General features: G+C 45.7%; 1 pseudogene; it reads left to right on the top strand.

Annotated features, from left to right (window-relative positions):
- Positions 1-13736: 13736 nt before the first annotated feature.
- LOC101123180 (5-formyltetrahydrofolate cyclo-ligase-like) lies at positions 13737-16814 on the top strand (annotated as a pseudogene).
- Positions 16815-17876: the final 1062 nt, after the last annotated feature.

The raw sequence follows: 17876 nt of genomic DNA, 5'->3' as shown, positions 1-17876 counted from the left end.
AGTAATTATTGATATATATGTTCCTATTGCCATTTTCTTAATTGTTTGGGGTTGATTCTGTAGATTTTTTTTCTTCTGTTGTATTTCTTGACTATATAAGTCCCTTTAACATTTGTTGTAAAGCCAGTTTGGTGGTACTGAATTCTTTTAACTTTTGCTTGTCTGAAAAGCTTTTTATTTCTCCATCAATTTTGAATGAAATCCTTGCTGGGTATGGTAATCTTGGTTGTATTTTTCCCATTCAGTGCTTTAAATATATCCTGCCATTCCCTTCCGGCCTGCAGAGTTTTTGCTGAAAGATCAGCTGTTAAGCCTATCAGGTTTCCCTCGTATATTACTTGTTGCTTTTCCTTTGCTGCTTTTAATATTCTTTCTTTGTGTTTAGTCTTTGTTAGTTTGATTAGTATGTGTCTTGGTGTGTTTCTCCTTGGGTTTATCTTGTATGGGACTCTCTGTGGTTCTTGGACTTGATTGACTATTTCCTTTTCAATGTTGGGGAAATTTTCAAATATAATCTCTTCAAAAATTTTCTCATACCCTTTCTTTTTCTCTTTTTCTGGGACCTGTATAAGTCGAATGTTGGTGTATTTGATATTGTCACAAAGGTCTCTGAGACTATCCTCAGTTCTTTTCATTCTTTTTACTTTATTTTGCTCTTCAGAAGTTATTTCCACCATTTTATCTTCCAGCCCACTGATTCAATCTGCTTCAGATATTCTGTTATTGATTCCTTCTAGACTATTTTCAATTTCATTAATTGTGTTTTTTGTCTCTGTATGCTTTTGCTTGAATTCTTCTAGGTCTTTGTTAATTGATTATTTCATTTTCTCCATTTTGTTTTCAAAAGATCATCTTTGTTATCATTATTCTGAATTCTTCTTTAGGTAGTTTGCCTATTTCCTCTTCATTTATTTGGACTTCTGTGTTTCTAGTTTGTTCCTTCATTTGTGTAGTATTTATCTGTCTTTCCATTATTTTTTTTTTAACTTATTGTGTTTGAGGTCTCCTTTTCCCAGGCTTCAGTGTTGAATTCTCTCTTCCTTTTGATTTCTGCCCTCCTAAGGTTGGTCCCGGAGAAGGCAATGGCACCCCACTCCAGTACTCTTGCCTGGAAAATCCCATGGATGGAGGGAGCCTGGTAGGCTGCAGTCCATGGGGTCACTAGGAGTAAGACACGACTGAGCGACTTCACTTTCACTTTTCACTTTCATGCATTGGAGAAGGAAATGGCAACCCACTCCAGTGTTCTTGCTTGGAGAATCCCAAGGACGGGGGAGCCTGGTGGGCTGCCATCTCTGGGGTCGCACAGAGTCAGACATGACTGAAGTGACTTAGCAGCAGCAGCAGCAGCAGCAAGGTTGGTCCAGTGGCTTGTGTAAACTTTGTATAGGGCGAGATTTGTGCTGAGTTTTTGTTTATTTGTTTGTTTTTCCTCTGATGGGCAAGGCTGAGGTGGCAATCCTGTCTGCTGATGATTTGGTTTGTATTTTTGTTTTGTTTATTGTTTAGATGAGGGTGCTACTGGTGGTTGGGTGATGATAGGTCTTGTATTCAAGTGGTTTCCTTTGTGTGAGTTTTCACTAGTTGATAACTCCCTAGCGTTCTCCGGAGAAGGCAATGGCACCCCACTCCAGTACTCTTGCCTGGAAAATCCTATGGATAGAGGATCCTGGTAGGCTGCAGACCATGGGGTCGCTGAGTCAGACATGACAGTGACTTCACTTTCATGCATTGGAGAAGGAAATGGCAACCCACTCCAGTGTTCTTGCCTGGAAAGTCCCAGGGACAGGGGAGCCTGGTGGGCTGCTGTCTATGGGGTCGCACAGAGTCAGACACGACTGATGCGACTTAGCAGCAGGAGCAGCAGCGTTAGTTCTCAGGTAGTCTAGGGTCTTGGAGTCAGTGCTCCCACTCCAAAGGTTCAGGGCTTGATCTCTGGTCAGAAAGGAAGATTCCACAAGTGGTTTGTTATGGCATTAAGTGAGATTAAAACAAATACCCCCAAATGAGAAACCAAAGATGAACCCCAGACAAATGGCAGTTAAAAAATCAGGCAAAAAATAAATAATGGAATATACATATATACGTATACACCCATAAGCAACGTCAAAACAGTCCAACAAAAATAAAGCACAGTAGATTGACCTGGTGAACAAAGGAAATCAAAAATTATATTTACAAGTTAAGAACAAAACTAACTAAAGCACAAACTGGAAAACAAAACTAAAGCAAGGTGCCAAGTGGAGAATAAAGCAATGAAAAAAATCTGATAAATATGTTGAGAGGAAACAAAAGAAAGACTAGATATGTAAAGGTAAATAGAGGTAGATGAAGCAGATTCATGTACATTAAAGATTAACTGCAAGGGGAAAAGGCAAACAAAGGAATAAATGTAGAAAAAATACAATAGGCTTAAAAAATTAAAAATTAAAATTATAAGAAAGAGAAAAGAAAAAAGAGAAAAAAAAAAAGGGAGAAGAAGAAGAAGAAGAAAAAGAAAACTCCACAGAACTGTAAAAGCCCAACATAGAGGCAGAGCTTTATAACAACAAAAAAAGTGTGACTGAATATACACATAAGTGTCTAACAAAAATAAAGTACAATAGATTGACCCAGTGAATAAAGGAAACCAAAAATTACACCTACCAGTGAAGAACAAAGCTAACTAAAGCACAAAGTGGAAAACAAAACTAAAGCAAGGTGCCAACTGGGGAGTAAAGCAATGAAAATAAAACTAACAAATACACTGAGAGGAAAGGAGAGAGAGAAAAAAAAGAAAGAATAGATATGCAAAGTTAAATAGAGGTAGATAAAGAAGATTTATATACATTAAACATTAACTACAAAGGGAAAAGAACAGTAGGAAAAGCAAACAGAGGAATAAATGTAGAAAAAATAATAATAGGTTTAAAAATTAAAATTAAAAAAAAAGAGAGAAGAAAAAAAGGACAACTCTACAAAACTGCAAAAGCTCAACATAGAGGCAGAGGTTTATAACAACAATAAAAAATGTGACTGAGGGGAAAAAAGCTCAAAAGCTTAATTAAATTTCATAGTGCCAGTACAATTGACAACTACAACAGAGGGAGAAAAAGGAAAGGAAAAAAAAATCCAAAAGAATCTACAGAACAATTCAAACATAAGGATAATAAAGGTTTTTCTTGAGTCACTGTTGTCAGAGTCCTTTCCCTTGCTGGGAGTCACGGTCCACCTCACCTGCCTAGGATGCCCTCCAACACTGTACTAGTCTCTGGACCTGCTGTGGGGGCAGCTCAGATTCTAACCTGGTCCTACTCCTGTGTGTTCTTGCCTCCAACGTCCACAGATATCAGAACTAGTGCGTCTTTTTTGTGGGAGCTCTCAATGGCCTTTTATATATTCCACAGACACAGTCTGCCTAGTTGATCATGTGGATTTAATCTGCAGCTTGTGCAGCTGGTGGGAAGGTTCTGGGTCTTCTTCCTTAGCCGCACTGCCCCTGGGTTTCAATAATAGTTTTATTTCCCCTCTGTGTGTCTGTTGTCCCTTGGGGTTTGCTTCTGAGGCTGCCCTGGAAGACTTGGGTTTGCCTCTGTGAGGGCCAGGTGTGGAGGTGGTACAGCTGCTTGGGTTGCAGGGGTTCTGGCAGCACCAGATACTCACGGGAGTTGGCAGCTAGGGCAGCAGGAAATACAGTGCTCTAGAAGGGTATGGCAACCAGTACTGGTCAATACGCTCCAGTATTCTTGCCTGGAGATTCCCCCTGACAGAGAAGCCTGGCAAGCCACAGTCTGTTGCTACTGCTACTGCTAAGCTGCTTCAGTCGTGTCTGACTCTGTGTGACCCCATCGACGGAAGCCCACCAGGCTTCCCCGTCCCTGGGATTCTCCAGACAAGAACACTGGAGTGGGTTGCCATTTTCTTCTCCAATAGGCCGCAGTCTACAGGGTCACAAAGAGCTGGACGTGACCAAAGCAACCCTGTGCACATAGATGCAAGACTTTTTTTTTGGTCTCTGTCAGCTCTGTCTGAGTTGAGCATGAAGGTGGCACAGCTGTTAGGCTTGTGGGGACCCTGCTGGTACCAAGTGTGCAGGGACATGGACTGCCTCTGCTGCAGGAGCTATGGTCCTATCAGGGTCTTTTTTGGAGCCTCTTGTAGCTGGCGATCAGAAGGCCTCTTTGGCCAGTCTTTCTCCATAGCTCTGCCAGTTCAGGCACTTAGAGGGCTCCCTTGCCTGGGGTCTTTCTCTGTTGTTTGGGCATCAGGCACTTAAAGGGGCACCCTGGCTGGGTTCCTACTCTGTAGATCAGCACATCAGGCACTTAAACGGACACCCTGGGCGGGGTCTTATTCTGTAGTTCAGTGCGTCAGGAGTTTGACGGGCCAGCCTGTCTATTGTTCAGCTTCCGATACTGGTGTGTGGAGAGAGAGAGGCATGGCAATGGCTCCCAGCTCCCCGCTCCTACCCCGCCACGTATGACTCATCAGTATAGCCTTGCTCCCATGGCGCCTGGCTTTCCTCCACCAGCATTTCCCACCACGTTCTCCTCCCTCACACCCCCTCAATTGGTCTCTCTGCAGTCAACAGCGGCCCTCACCCTGGGATTACTCCACAATCGCTAAATTCCAGCTCCCAGCTGCTGCACCTTCCAGGAGACCTGCGTCCCTGTCTGGGCTATGTATGGCTGTGGCAAGGACTATCTGATTCTCATTCCATTTAAGTTGCCACAGATCAGCTCTCAGCCTTAAATGTTTCTCCTCTGACTCAGACAATTGCCCTGATGTGGGGCTCGGACCCCTGCTTCAGTTCCCCCACCCACCGAGGGCAGGTCCAGTCCTACTAACACTCCTGTTTTTCACCCTAGTTCCTTCATCCTACTGAGTTTTGCATGGTTCTATATTTTCTTTTCTGCTGGTCAAGTACTCCTGTCCGCTCTCAGCTGGTGTTCTGCATACACTTCTGTGTGTCTGAAGGTGTCTTCCTGATGTATCCAGGATGTTCTCCACGTCTTCCTACTCCTCCGCTGTCTTGCTCTTCTGTCTCTGTTTTTTCATAGGCTGTCTAGGTTTGTTATAGCTTTTCTTCCAAGGAGCAAGCATCTTTTAATTTCATGGCTGTAGTCACCATCTGCAGTGATTTTGGAGCTCCCCAAAATAAAATCTGTCACTGTTTCCATTGTCTCCCCACCTATTTGCCATGAAGTGATGGGGCAGGATGCCATGATCTTCATGTTTTGAATGCTGAGTTTTAAGCCAGCTTTTTCACTCTCCTCTTTCACCTTCATCAAGAGGCTTTTTAGTTCCTCTTCACTTTCTGCTATAAGGGTGGTGTCATCTGCACATCTGAGGTTACTGATATTTCTCCCAGCAATCTTGATTCCTATGCTTCATCCAGCCCAGCATATCTCATGATGTACTGTGCAAGTAAGTTAAATAAGCAGGGTGACAATATACAGCCTTGACGTAAGTAGAGCACGGTGGTGGGAAAGGAGGCCCTGGGCTTCTTGTTCTCACATTATCCACCCAGAGTCCTGTGAGGCTGGTACTGTTGGCCCATTTAGCAAATGGAAGAAGTGAGGCTTGAAAGGGGTTAGGTCTGTGTCAGAGGTGGCACGCTTGTGGCCTGGAAGGGTGCCCAGTGTCCACAGGCCTCTGCCCACACACAGGCCTTTCAATTGGAAGGCACCTGGGAGGGTGATTTGGGTGCTGTGCTTTCAGGCCTCCTCACTTCTAGCTCTTTGAGCCATTCTCAGGGTGGAGCCTCTTACCCTTCTTGAAAGGAAATGAGTTCTTTCTGGATGCAGGCTCCCCAGTGGCCATAAAGGATGGTGGAAAACAAACTGGCTCAGTGTTTCTCCCCTAGTCCACCTGACACCTAGGGGGACGGTCAGGTCACCTTCTCCTTTATCTTTTTTCTCCAGGATCTTCTTGAGTCAGCTTCTTTATCTATGGTTCCTTCAGCCCAATAGGCTGAATTATTTGCTTTTAAACGGGTTGTACTTTGGCCAAGGACAAAACTGCTAATATTTAAACTGATAACAGATTTGCTTCTGGAGTAGTTCATAATTTTGGAATGTTGTGGAAGCAACGTAGCTCCCTTCCTTTCAGAAGAAACTAAAATTGGCCCCCATGTTCAGGAATTATTAGATGCAATGATTTTGCCTACCACTTTAGCTGTTATTAAGATTCTCAGGCATTCTAATCTTGACTCTCTTGAAGCTAGGGAAATCGTCTTGCTGACATTTCTGCAAGGAATGCTGTCCTTAAAGAGACCAATAGCAGGCAAACTTCAGTCTATAAAATTTCTAGCCCTTACCACTGTAGATTCATTAAGCCATTATAGTCTATGACACAGTAAGAGCCTTCATGAATCAATATGGTGGGCAACCATTAACCAGGCTGAAAAAATTCCTTCCTCACTTTTTCTACTTGTCCAAAGAATAATCCAGGGAAGCCTGTTGGTACTGCCCTGGGACATTCTGAACAGCTTAATGGACCATTTGAGGTCCGGCAAATGGATTTCATACAACTCCCTTTATCTCATGGATATAAATTAACTTTAGTCATGGTCTGTATGCTTTCACACTGGACTGAAGTCTTCCCTTGCAGACAGGCTACTGTCTCTTCTTGTGGCCAAAGTCCTTCAGAAAAAGATTATCCATACGTGGGACACTCCTGTTGAACTTCACAGTGATTGGGGAACCCATTTTACTGATAAGAGGTTTTAATATGTCTGTGATGTTTGGCTGGCTTTAAAACACTTTCAATACACTTACCACCCTCAATCCTCTGATTTCCTCCAATACACTAAATACATTATTAAAATTCAATTTGCAAAATTTGGAGATGCCCTTAAATACCTTGGCCAAAAGCACAGTCATTGGTCCTTAATCTCAGATCCACTCCTTTTGAAACCATAAACTCTACCTGTGAGACAGTCAGAGGGTGTCCAAGGCACTTGGCTACTACTTCTTTTGACCCACAGCTGATAAAAAGGTGCTACTCCAATACTGCAAAGCCCTAACTGCTTCTACTAAAAATAACTGTGTTTAGGTAGAGCAACTTTTCATAGTGTGTCCTCAGGGGATGAAGACCTTGAGTGTCACATCTGGCAAACTGGAGATTTCCTCTATTTCAAAAGATATCTCCAGAATGACTCTCTTTAACTTCAGGGAAAAGGCCTTTATCAAGTACTGCCAACCAAACCTTGTGCTGCCAAACTTCAAGGAATAGACACTTGGATTCACAGGATGCACCTAAGGAAAGCCTCAGACCCTGACTGGACCTGCACATCATCCTGTGACCTGCAAGTAAAGATTTCCTGGAATTGAAACAGATGACATCTGATGAGACAGTTTTCCCAAGATATCCAGACCAGGCCAGTTGGAAGCATCACCAAACCTCTGATGATGATGTAACACTTCAGATGCTCTTTAACACCTATAACATATGGATTTTAGGTACAAGTGTCCTTTTATCTAAAGAGAGTTCTCCCTTCCATCCTTCCTTGTTACTTGGATGTGACCTCAGTAGGTTTCCTATTCACGGTTGCAGGGCTTCCCTGGTGGCTCAGGAGTAAAGAATCCACCTGTAATGCAGAAAATGTGAGTTCGATCCCTGGGTCGGGGAGATCCCCTGGAGAAGGAAATGGCAACCCACTTCAGTATTCTTGCCTGGGAAATCCCATGGACAGAGAAGCCTGGTGGACTATAGTCCATGGGTCGCAGAAGAGTCGGACACAATTTCGCAACTAAACGACAAGAGCATAGTCTCTGTGTGTCAGGAATTTGTAAGCAGCTTTGTTGGGTGGTTCTGGCTCAGGGTCTCTCATGAGGTTGCAGTTGAGGTGGTTGCTGGGGCTGGATCATCTGAAGACTTGACTGGGCTGGGGACCCACTTTCAAGATGCCTCACTGCCCTGGCTGGCAAATTGGTATTGGTTCCTGATGGGAGCCCTCAGTTCTTTCCTATGTGCACCATGCGGAGGCTTGAGAGTCCTCATGGCATGGTGGCTTCCCCAGAGGACCAGACAAAAGCTGAAGTGCTTTACATGGCTAAAGCTGGAAACCACACACCATCTCCTGTGCCTTTCTCTACTGGTCACACTTACCCACCCTGAATCAGTGTGGGGGCACTGTACAAGCATGTGAAGACCAAGAGTCAGGACATTCGGGGCCACCTGGAGACAGGCCACCACAGTGTTACACAATCTTAGGTAGAGTTTATGGTACATAGTTTGCCTCAAACCTACTTTATTACAGATACACAAAACCCCTTTGTTTCTTAAGGAATGTGTATTCCTAATGAGTGCTGACGCCCATGTCTAACTCAAGGTGTTCAACTTAACCCCTGGCGCAGGCGGCACTCTGTCTTCCACTGTGCACAATGCCAGGAGACTCCTTTGTATTATGGCATGTGTGTGCATATGTGTGTGTATCTGTGTGCAAGGTGTGTGGAATCAAGATCATGATATAAGGCTGGACAGGGTGCACTGTAGTGACCAGGTGAAAACACCCAAGTTGAAGGAGCTTCTGGGCATTTAAGCTCCACTAACCGAGATGGACGTCCCTCATGCAGGTGCTGACTCGGTTCCCTGCTCTGACTGCTCCCACCTCCTCTGTTTCTCATTCCCTTACTCAGCTCCTGCCGTCATCTGCCTGGATCCATTGTTCCTTTCCCACACTCAAGGCATCTTCCAGGCTTTTCTTGCACCAAAAGCCATGATAACTAAGTCAGAAGGAAGCTCTAAAACAGGAATCTCAAATCATTAGTGACAGAAGAGAGCAACTCTCCCTTCCTTACTGTGGTTAAGTTTCCATCCGCTAACACAACTGCTGGCTGAGCACTTGCTGGGGAAGGTAGTTTCCAATCCCTGTCCACCAGATCAAAGGTGGGACAAGAGGGAGAACAACTTACATTTTTGTATCTGATTAGATGGATTTACTAATATACAGTGGACCATTGTTTCTCTCACAGGCTGTCTCTCTCTGCATCCGTTGTTGGGTGTAAATGCAACCTTCCTGGCAATAAAGCATCTTTGAAGTGCCATTGCCAAGAAATGATGTCTTTCCTTCTTTGCTTTTACATCATCACTACCGTTTACCTCCCTGAACCTCTTTCTGCTGAAGCTGCCTCACAGTTTCCTGCTGTGAACTGGGCTCGGGCACTTCATCTGCTGCCCCTTTCCTGAAAAGTGTGCACTGTGCTCACTCAGTCGTGTCTGACTCTCTGTGACCCCCATGAAAGGTAGCCCACCAGGCCCCTCTCTTCCTTGGCAAGATTACTGGAGTGGGTTGCCATTTCCTTCTCCAGAGGATCTTCTCAACCCAGGGATAGAACTCATGTCTCCTGCGTCTCCTGCATTGGCAGGCAGATTTTTTACCACTGCACCACCTGGGAAGTGGTAGAAGAGTATGAGGTCATGGAATTAGCATCTTGGGATGCTAGAAGATAAGGCTGTTAAAGTATCCCAAGTTGTCAGGCAGAAGAGCTGCAACTGCGTGTTACTCCTTGTTCATCTGTTCCCTTGTGTGTTGAGTGGGGGGCAAGGCCCAGTGTCTCACGTGGCCCAGTCCTAGTGAGACAGACTGGACATGAGACCCTTGGCTGCAGTGCTTGTACCTGAATAAACAGCTCTTCAAGCAACAGGATACAAAGAAACTATAAGGGACTAAAAGTAACTGCAAGCATGCTCAGTTGAGGCAAGTTATAGACACCAAGATACAAAACGACCAAAAAACCCCAACTGCCACTTATGAAGCACTTCTGGAAGCAAAAAACAGGGTGTCAGGAGTGAAAGCAGAGAACTGCACATGCCCCCTGCACACAATATCACCAAAGGGGTGGGAAAACCACCTAAGCCACCCCTCTAGCCCAACTCCTGGACATGCCCCTATCCTCACCCCATAAAAGCCTTGCCTGAATTTCTTGTCTGGCTTCTAGTCAATTTCTATTGATTAGGGGAGGCCAAGAACCCTGGTTGGTATCACTAGCAGGGAGAGAGAGTCAAATACATTTTATGTGCCATCACAGAGGGGTTGAGGAGGTGGTGTGTGAGCTCAATCTGTATGGACACTTCGAGCATCTCTGAAGCTGATCAGTGGGGTTACTGAGTCTCCCTCTCTTTCCTTACTCCCCCACCTCTCAACATCTCTAGTGATTTCCTTTTCCATCTACCTTACTTAAAGCGATCTCCTGGGCAGAGCTTACTTATTTGTGCAAGTCTTTTCCCTTGTGTCATTTCCTCCCTTCCCTGAAGAGCAGATGTTCTTTTGGAGATATCTGGTCAGAGGCAAAAGGCAAAATAGTTCCTGGACAGGGTGGTTCTGGAAACTTTCAGTGTTCCTCTACATCATGAACCTCCGCGCTTAAAGTACATAACTCTTTTTCCGACACAATTGTTTAGTAAGCTCCAAGGTTGCTATTACCGAGAGAGAATAGCGGTGCCTAATTTTGGCAGGAAGAGTAAAGACTAATGTTTTCAGCAAAATGCTTATCAGGGAGTTCTGAACTCTCGTCAAAGACCTGTTTTCTCAACTGCCCTCCTCCAGCAAATCTGCTATTTTTCATTTGTTGAGATATTTTGCTAAAATGCTGTGCAATCATTTCCCCCTTAATTATCTCATGGAACAACTTAGTGCTTTTTTCCTGATTGAAGAATGACAAAAGGGAGGCATGAAAGAAAAGAAAACAAACAGATCGCTTCAAAGGAACTTTCCCCTGGCTGATGATGGGCTCATCATTCTATCCCACCTCTGGGGAAGGAGTTTCCTATAAAATCCAGCAAAAGTTGGACTAAAGATTAAGAGAATGCTTCCCAGGTGGCTCTGCTTCTAGGAAGAAGATCCCCACCACTTGGGGCAGAGGAACTCCAGTTATTGACACAAGTTTTCTTGCAGCAAGAAGGGGTATTGGGACTGGCTTGCTTCCCGATTTGCTATGAGGCAGCATCCAGGCCCCAGACAAGCAGGTGGCTGGATGGGATGACAGGGGCAGGGTCACTACCCGAGTTACCTGGGCCAGTGATGTCCTCATTTACTGACCTCTAGATCCTTTGCCATGGGTCTTCCACCGATTCATGGAGGGAATCTAGAGGTCATCATCCCTCCTGGATATAGGATGCCCTGAAACAGGATGGTCAGTATGGAGCCGCTGTAGCTGAAATCCAGCCTCTGCATCCTGTTACTAAATTGAATCTCAGATACAGAGTTTCTTATGAAGTAGAAGAGAAGAGTTTCACTGTTTTGCCAGGTAAAGGGGACCACAGTGGGCTCACACCCTCAAACCTGTATTACTTGACTTGGAGTGGGTGGTGAGGAGTTTTACAGAAATGGTTCAAAGAGAAAGGTGTGCTCAGCTCATGGACATTCTTCTGAATGGTTGGTAGTGAGGTAAGAGGGAGTCAGAATCATCAACCTTCGGGTTCAAACCTACCGGGGGTCAATGGACTTGTGGCAAGCATACAGTTAACTTCTCCAACCTGGTGGGGGTTTCAGTATCTGCCAAACAGCTTAAAAATATTATAATACGTATCCCTTGAGGGGAAACCAGGACCTGGCTGCAAGGCTGCACTGCTGTTTCTTGACTTCTCCTGCCTTGTCTCTGTATCCCCTCCCTTCCCTGATTTGCAACTGTTTGAACTTTCCAGTTGGAACTCAGGGAAGGTCATGGAGGCTGGATGAAGAAAACTAAAACACAGGGGACACAGAAAGGCTATTGTGCCCACAAGCCCCACAGGGTACTGCTCAGTTCTACCATTTCTGGGTAGGAGACTCAAGAGCAGTTGCGTGGCTACACCATCTCTCTCATTCCTCTGCTATGAGACCAGCATGTCACAGGGAAGAGCTGCTTCTGAAGCTCTGACGCTGGGGTTCCGACAACCCGGAACAGACTGAAGCTGGAAAGAATGCTTTTGAGCAGGGAAGTCTGCTATGGAGTGTAAACCAGCCTCATGTGGCTGGTAAAGAGGTTAAGTCTATGTATATCATCAAGAGTTGATAGACAGGGGATGGGAACAAGGGATCTGGAAATGCTGTGCATATTTAAGGTTTAGGGGCAGATGGGTGTGGGGTGGGATGTTCAGGGCGTGGGAAGCTTCAGAGCACCCGTGGGTGCAAGAGACTTGAAAAGGAGAGTACAGGACAGGATATTTTACAAATGCTGTCCCAGGTTTTAAATCAAATTGCTTTACTGCTCCTTAAAAGAAAAAAAATGCTACAGGAAATCCTTTCATGGAAGCCTGCTGAAACTGGATTGTAGGGGCTCTGGGGTCTGCTAGGCATATTCAAGAGTGTAAGTTGTATAGCAATAACTGAAAATGCTTTAGAAATCTAGACACAAGTATTCAGTGAAGGCTGGGATAGACAAGGAAGGCTTAGATGAATTGACATTTTAAGATGGGCCTTGAACTCTGGGCAGGGAATAGGGGCTCGAAGGAAAGTGGTCTGACATTGCAGCTGAGCAGGGAGCTCCATCAGAGAGCCACAGAAAGGAGAGTGTCCAGATGGATTTAGAGACACCAGATGAGATGCCACTGGTGTCGGATAAGGAGGCCTTTTAAAACATGATGTTTCCCCACCCCACCATCAGGGAGGTCTCCTCATTTCTCAGAAATTGCAAGATACTGTGCCTAATTTTAATTGAGGTGGTAATCAATGACACAGAGAGGAGGATGTGGAGGTGTGCGGGCCGGTCACTCATCACCCATTAGGGCGTCTGTAGAGTGAACTGAGGGCAACAAAGTCCCCGCTCTCTGGACCTGGAGGCAGGTCGGAAAGCAGGGCAAGCTTTGTCAGCACACAGGTTCCTTACACTTGGGACAGGCTGAGTGAGATCTTTAGGGAGCCCGAAGCACTGAGAACATTTGGTCTGTTCATGACCCCATCGATTCCAAACAAGTCCAAACCACAGAAATAAGTGCAGGCAGTCCAACAAAGTTGTGGTTTTCTCCATCTAGGTTGTATAATTGCTTTTATAAATCAATGAAAAATCGAGTCTCTCTCATTACATCATTGTCCTAAGTGTCCTCTGGCCTGCCTGTTGGGTAACCAATATCAGGATGGCTGGCCAGAACATTTACTGCAGCACGAAGGCTCACAGGAGAGTCAAGGGTCCTATTTCATTGCCTCTATGGACAGTCTGTGCTGACTGGGGGGCCTCCACCCCGACCCTGAAGGTTGGGTGCTATAGCCTACCACCACCGCCATCCAGCAACACATGCCCAGTATGGTACTTTCATGGATCTGCTCGTGGGCAGTACCTACCATTGGGCAGCAGGCAGTGTTGGGACCTGACCTAGCTCTTTGTGCAGGATACTGCTCCTTATGTGAGGTAAGGAGAGCGAGATGTCTCAAGCCATTGTGTCTTCCTTGCTGAAGCATTGGGTGTTGAGAATGCAGCTGTAGAGCAACTCCTCAGGGAGCTTCTGCCTCTTTGTCCGGGCGAGATGCTTCCTCTGAGGTCCTGGCCCTCCTGTCCCCACTGCTCTCAGCAGCATCATGCTTTGTGGCAGTCTGTCTCCCCTACTATCTCATATTTAGCTTTAGTCAAGAAATGTGCGTGCATTTATCTTTGTATCTTTAGTGCTTAAAACAGAGCCTGGCACTGTGGAAGTACCCAAAATATGTTTCCTGAGAGAATGAGTGAACAAACCATTGCCCTGGAGCAGAAAATCAGCTGCAGGTGTGGGCCATCCTGAGTAAGTTCAGAAGGGCTGAACTGGGGTACATCGTGAATTTTAGAAAAACCTATATCCCTATGGCAGGTACTACCCGTAAGAAATCAGAAAAGAAGGATAAAAGGAGGTGAGGAGATAAATGAAAAGGGAAAACACAGCATAGTTTTTGAGCCCATCCATGCGTTCAGTGCAGCTGGAACAAGGTGCTGTGTGGTTTAGGGAGTGTTATTGAAGGTGGAGTAGAAGGCATATGGCTTCCCAGGTGGCTCAGTGGCAAAGAATCTGCCTGCCAATTCAGGAGAGGCAGGTTCGATTCCTGGATTGGGAAGATCCCTGGAGTAGGAAATGGCAACCTGCTCCAGTAATGTTGCCTGGAAAAGTCCATGGAGAGAGGGGCCTCACAGGCAAGCTATAGCCCACGGGACTGCAAAGAGTCAGCTGTGACTGAGTGGCTAAGTGCACAGGCACCCAGAAAGCATATCAGAGCTTCACCGGAATCAGACGTTATTTCCTCCTAGCTGCCCACCTCACTTCTGTTGGAGAAAACAAGAGCAGGAGGTAATTCCTGCAAAGGAGTTTTTCCTGATGTTGGGGTATCATTTTTCCATGGGGTAACCAGAGGCTGCTGTGGGAAGCAGTCAAACTTACACACTGCTGCTGGCCTTGGCATAGAGAGCCACAGATGGCGGAATCACAGCCAAGCAGATTCTCCCCATTGATGGAAATCTTTTCTACACTAGTTCCCCCACCCGTGCCATCCCCCATCAGGAGGGTTCAGTTCAGTTCAGTCGCTCAGTCATGCCCGACTCTTTGCGACCCATGAATCGCAGCCCACCAGGCCTCCCTGTCCATCACCAACTCCCGGAGTTCACTCAGACTCACGTCCATTGAGTCAGTGATGCCATCCAGCCATCTCATCCTCTGTCGTCCCCTTCTCCTCCTGCCCCTAATCCCTCCCAGCATTAGAGTCTTTTCCAATGAGTCAACTCTTTGCATGAGGTGGCCAAAGTACTGGAGTTTCAGCTTTAGCACCATTCCTTCCAAAGAAATCCCAGGGCTGATCTCCTTCAGAATGGACTGGTTGGATCTCCTTGCAGTCCAAGGGAGGGTAACTGATAAGAAAACCAGCTCTCATTAAGCATTTAGGAAACAGAAAGAAAGAGTGAGTTCCAGGGTCTTATCTGATCCAACATGACCTCTCCCTCCAGCATCCTCTATGCACTGGTTTTTGTAGTGTAACTTTTGGTTAGATGAGAGCGGAGACTGTATCCTATCATATAAAAATATAAGTGGGGTTGCCTTGGTTGAAGTGGAGGAGGGATCTAGAGCTCCATCCCCTTGGAGTAGATCTCCTTTCTTCCATTTCTAACCCCCTCTAGCAGGCAAATTAGCTTTGAGCATGGTGGGAAACCCATCACCCACTCCCATACCGGCCCAGGGCTCGCAAGTCACACTGCACAGCTCCCTATGATCGAAGGGAGATTTGCATGGTCCTCAGTGTTAGACTGAAAAGTGAACTAGCAGGCCAGATGAAACTGAGACAGAGGAGACCATCAAGGACATTTTCCGACAAGGCAAAACCTGCTTTATACCGCGGTACCAGTAGCAGAGCAATCACATGGATGTGCTGAAGTTAGCATCGCCAGAGGAAATCGCTTCACTGCCCAGAACTTCCTGGGACATTCAGCAGCCCGGTGAGGATGAGGTTCTGGAGGAGGCCTTGTCAACAGGGGGACTTGACCTCATCTTCGTGCCAGGCCTCGGGTTCGACAAACAGAGCAACCTTTCGGGACGGGGCAAGGGTTACTGTGACGCCTACCTGAAGCGCTGTCTGCAGTCCCAGGACGTGAAACCCTACCCCCTAGCCTTGGCTTTCAAAGAGCAGATCTGTCTCCAGGTCCCGGTGGATGAGAACGACGTGAAGGTAGACGACGTGCTTTACGAAGACTCCTGAGCACCTTTGGCTCTGACGACCGCAGCTGACAATCAAGGTTTTGTGCCAGAAAAAAGTCGAACATGTGTATTTTCTCGTTGTCAGAAATTAGCGGAGGTTGCACACTAATGTGAATGTGGGCTGTATTGTTTTCAGTGTGAGATGCACCTAACAGAAGCCAGTTTTAAAAATCAATAGCCGTGCGTGTAATAGAACGTTGATTAAAACGGAGGCTATCACCGTGTGATTTTCAAGTTGACTTTCTGGCCTTAATGTCCCAGGTTGGTCTGTCTGCTTTGTGGTGGTGGTGGTTTGGTTGCTCAGTCGAGCCTGACTCTTGGCGACCCCATGGACTATAGCCTGCCAGGCTCCTCTGTCTATGGGATTCTCCAGGCAAGAATACAGGGGTGGATTGCCATTACCTCCTCTCAATCCAGGGATCGAACCCAGGTCTCTCACTTTGCAGGCAGATTTTTTACCACTTGAGCCTTAGGGAATCCCTGGTTCTACTGTGAAGTGTAAGTTGAACATTCACGAGGCCCTGTGCTCCAACTCAGAGTGTGAGGGGAAAGGAAACTTATGGGGAATGGACGCTGTCATGAAGTCCTGTCAGGGGTCTGAGTCAGTCTGGCAGGCACACAGAGACCCAGAAATTACTAAATGACTTGGAGTTTGCTTTGCATTCAAAGTTCCCCAAGAATATTCTCCCCTTTTATCATGGCTTCACTTACTCAACTGGAAATTATGTCTGATGCTTTCTAACATTTGATGGACAACAGACTGAAACCTTTTATGATTTAAATATTTAAATCTGGCTAATGTGTTCCCATCTCTGCTGTTCCGGATGTCAGGCACTGATGAGTTTAAGATCTGGTGTCTTAAAAGGACGCATTTAAATCAGTTCTAATGACATGGATGAAACTAGAGTCTATTATACAGAGTGAAGTAAGTCAGAAAGAAAAACACCAATAGAGTATATTAACGCGTATAGATGGAATTTAGAAAGATGGTAACGATGGCCATATATGCGAGACAGCAAAAGAGACACAGATATAAAGAACAGACTTTTGGACTCTGTGGGAGAAGATGAGGGTGGAATGATTTGAGAGAATAGCACTGAAACATGTATATTACAATCTGTGAAAGAGATGACCAGTCCAAGTTCCATGCGTGAAGCAGGGCACTCGAAGTCGGTGCACTGGGACAACACTGAGGGACGGGATGGGGGGGAGGTGGGAAGGGGTTCAGGATGGGGGACACATGTACACCCGGGGGCGATTCATGTCAGCGTATGGCAGAAACCACCACAATATTATAAAGTAATTAACCTCCAATTAAAATGAATAAGTAGATTAAAAAAAAACAAAAGTGAACTAGACCCATACACATGGGGAGGGCACTGAAAACCATCCAATCCAGTTCCCCGGCTTTACGTAGAGGAGACGCAGGCCCAGAACACACTTCTGGAGACATGGCTAAATAATTGCAAAATCTGTCCAAAGAAACCAGATCTCTTCTTTTTCAAGTTCCTCGTGTATGTATAACTGAATCACTTTGTTATATACTTGAAACTAACACGACGTTGTGAGTCAACTATACTCCAATATTAAAAAACAAAAAATAACCCAGATCTTCTGGTGCCCAGTCAACAACCCTATTTCTTTCCTTGCACATGATATTGCTTGTTCACATTTCAGAAAGATTTTTTAAAAAGTCATTAGGGCTAAAACAAAACAAAGGAAGGTTTTTCTTGTTAAAACCCAGTTAATAGGTACTTTTGGTTCTCTGGGATTATACCTTAAGCAGTCTAGCTGCTTTGAAATCGTGCCCTTTAGGGTTAAAAAATCTATCCTGAAACCATGCCCCATAGGGTTAACAGAAACTGGTGACTAACAGAAATTCTTGAGCTTGTCGTATAGAACAGCAGGTGAGAGAACAGCTTGGTAAACCCCCCTCGGCCTGGAACCTACCTTCACGGACCAAGCTCGCCTTAGTTATCTTTTGGACTCACTAACTGCCGCCTATAGATAGCACCGCTGATGTTTGGGCTGCTATAGCAACGGGCGCATAAGCTGTTTTCCAGGATCTTGGAGTCAGCTCCTGTCCAGTTCAAGCCAGCTAAGACTGGTTGGGATCCCTGACCTTAAAACTGGGCCTGTGCAGGTGTCTGATGAGCAGCCTTTGATGTCAGAGTGTCAAAACTCCACCTCAGAGCACGCTAAGTGCCTTCATCTTTGAACATCCATCCCATGAAGAAGCATGTAACTCGGACACACCTGCACAGAAT

Source organism: Ovis aries, chromosome 25 (genome assembly GCF_016772045.2).
Source record: "Ovis aries strain OAR_USU_Benz2616 breed Rambouillet chromosome 25, ARS-UI_Ramb_v3.0, whole genome shotgun sequence".
Classification (NCBI taxonomy): Eukaryota; Metazoa; Chordata; class Mammalia; order Artiodactyla; family Bovidae; genus Ovis; species Ovis aries.
The sequence above is the reverse complement of the archived record's forward strand: the minus strand, read 5'-3'. Positions and strand labels throughout refer to the sequence as shown.